We start from the raw sequence: 3,510 nt of genomic DNA on the forward strand, positions 1-3,510 counted from the left end.
TGATACCTAATACTATTATCACCTTGATCATATGTCCCAGTATGTGAATTGAGGGGGAGAGAAAAACAGAACACTGGAAAAAAAAAAATTAAGCCATGATCCGTCTAATCTAACTTTCATTGGCACCAGACAATAACCATTCATAACCTGATATTTACAATGCTAGATATACTATTGAGATGCATGACAGAATAATTTGTTATCTCTATGTGTGGAGAAAAAGCGAGGTATGTATGACTGTCTTATGGCTTCTCTGAAGGTGCCAATGGAAGTTAATGGTTCTTTTCCCCCAGAGGAAAAAGAGAGAAAACGTTGTGTGAATCTTATAAAACTATCAACAGCTGCTGATCTATTGAATGTAGGGTATTATTTCAACTCAGTATATGTTGTTGCAGATATTCTTCATGAAATGGCAAAATTAATAAAGACAAATATTTGAAATCTTTTTTAAAATAAGTGTAGTTCACAGATTTTGAAATATTCAGGTGTGATCTTTTAAGGACCTAGAACAGCACAAAATTGCTTGAATGAGAAGGGACAAACTATCTGGTAATTACAATATTCACTTTAACTTATACTTTCTATGCAGCATTTTAGAGTAGGATTCCTCTTCTGGAAGTTGTTTCAGACTTTATGCAAAGGCAGCTCAACTCATTCACCCTCCTGAATCTTTGCCCTCTTTGGACAGTCTGTGTCAAATGCTGCACTGCAAGTATTCCTACTGTCCAACAAATTGGCTTGATTGTACTCCATTGCTACAACTGCTGGTTGGGTAAAATGAATCTCCTATGTCTTCTTTAGCAGAGCATGCAATGTAGTAAAAACAGAGGTAAATGGATGCATTAGAATACCTGAGCTCCACTTAAACAACAATGAAGTCAGGCTGTTGGTACCTATAAAAAATTCTGTATTTAACAAATGCACACACATTTAAATTTTAAGAGTTAGTCAGTTATAGTATGTAACTCACCAATTTAGCTGGACTGCCCTTCCAACTAGCTTTCTCCTTGAATGTGGTATTAAAAAAAAAATTGAGAATTACCTAAAATTAATCTTGACAAAAAAGTTTGACGCACTGATGCTATCGAGTCCAATACCAAAATATTGTTTCTCACTCCAGCCCTTAAAAATTGTTTCTTGATTGCTTCCTTATGAAGTAAAGAGTGCCTCAAGTGTTTTTTTTAAGTTTTCTAATTTTTACATTAGAAATATCAAGTCTTGATTTTGTTCTAGCTGTGATCAACCTTCTGTAGAACAGGAGAACTAAGGGGGATAAAACATTACAAGAAACTGAAATCAAAGATGTAGTTTCCACAACCTTTAATTGTAAAAGGAAAGAATGTTTAGTCACACTGCTTAAAACTGAATTTTTTTATTGTTTTGTTTTTATAAAGCAAAAAAAAGAAAAGAAATATTCAAACAAACAGCTGGGAGAAAGCTCCCTGTGCGAAGACAGCATCCCCTTCTGTCATTCAAGAATGAAAAAAAGATTTAAGCTTAATGTGATGTTACTATTCCGTTTAGTTCTATAGTCTTCCAGCACAAACAGACAACACAACTTTTATTTCTTGGAGACCATCTTTATACATCATAAAGGAGCAATAAATAGCTCAGGAAAAAAATGTTTTCCTTTGCAAGTCACCCATAAGGAAAGCAACTCCATGACACTTTTGTGCCTTCATCAGTGCCCTGCCATGGAAGCCTCACACTAACTTAGGTCTGGTCTATAACAGATATCCTGGCATAGCTATTTCAGTTAGGAATGCTATTTTTTTTTTTAAACTGAAATAGTTATACCTGTATGTGCTCCAGTGTGGATGCAGTTACAGCAGTATGAGAGATTATTTCCTCATGGGAAGCTACACTGGTATAAGCTCTTTTATACTAATACAACTGCATTCATGCTAGGGGCAGCTATACTGCTTTAACTACACTGGTAGAGTTAACTACCATTATAGTTAAGGTGGATACAATTTTTCATTTTAGGCAAGCCCTTACCGTAAAATACAAACTGTTTCTCTGAACCCATTTAAAAGAATCCTCCCACACACATTTAACACTTTGGATATGCTAGTAAGTTCTGACAGCTTCCTCAAATTCTTAGGAAAACACTGCAAATTTGAGCCCAATCCTAGTCCTGTTGAAATCAGAGGGAGTTTTGCCACTGTCTTCAACAGGAAGAGGATCAAACTCTCTGGTGATTAATACAACAGCTGTTCCATGCCCAGTACTAATAATTAGAATAACCTTTAACAGACTTAAAGAGTCTGATTAAGATTACAAACTGCAAATCCAATCTCTAACAGGATGAAAAATATGTCTAATGTTATATTTAGAGTACTCACATGGCAAGATCTGCAGTGAAATAAAAACTGATCTGCTACATTTCAGAAATGAGAAGTCTAAAGAGAGATGTCAGAACAAATTGCATAATACTCTATGCTTATCATTACAAAAATGTATTAACGCCACAATAGCTGCACTGGGAGCTATTATAGTACTTGTTATTTGGTACACATTCTATGGCACCCATTTCTACTGTTTTTGCAGTTGGCTCAGACAAACCAGTTTTTGATATGGTACAAAACACAAGACTTAGTGACTGACTAAATACTTGCAATTCTAGAAAAATTATCTATCTCCAGATCATGCGACTACAGTCCCACCCTTTAACAGGTCTGTGCCAGTCACTAGGAAAATACAATATAGAATAGCAAGAATCCAAAAGGACGGACCAAAAATTAGTTTGCCTCCTACAGTCCTCAAAACAATTAAAAAAAATAACAGTGAATGCATTAACAAAGCCTTTCAACTAGCATACATTTGACCCGAGACTCAATATTCAGTCTTTGACCTTGTACATACTGGGGATTTGCTTTCATTTCAGTCATTATTATAACTGGACAGGTGCAACCCCTCATGCACACAGACAGCACTGCTATATGTACTGGTGGAAGAGCCCCTCCCTGCTTCAAATGGAATAAGTTCCACCAGGTATACCTTAGGGGTTGCACCAGTCCAGTTACACCCTGACTGTAATAATGGCAAAACCTCAATGTAGACAAGGCCTTCTTCTTGTGCTTTTGCACAAGGCAAGCTAAAACTCTTGTGGATTTCATCTGTTGAATCCTGAGTTTGACCTGAATCCTCTATTCATCAGCAGTGGCCCACCAAAACTCTGGTTTATCTCACTTGCATTGACGTGCATTCTTGACCAGCTTTTATCTTTTACCCCACCTGGAGATGCCAAAACCTCCCAAAATGACAACAGCAAAATCTCATGCACATTCTGTTTTGTATATGAATAACTCTATCATCAAGAACATATTTAAAACAATCAGAGGTCTTCTGGTTTTCTTTCCCACACACCTGGGATTCCTTGGGAAGCAACATATTCTTCACAAAGAGGAAAAACAGACTGTTGGGAGATGGGGCCTTAACATTACAACAGTATCAATAACTAATTTCTGTTGGGTAGTAGCATGTACAAAAAATGAATACAAGTAGGGA

This window comes from Gopherus flavomarginatus, chromosome 1 (assembly GCF_025201925.1).
Source record: "Gopherus flavomarginatus isolate rGopFla2 chromosome 1, rGopFla2.mat.asm, whole genome shotgun sequence".
NCBI classification, from domain to species: domain Eukaryota; kingdom Metazoa; phylum Chordata; order Testudines; family Testudinidae; genus Gopherus; species Gopherus flavomarginatus.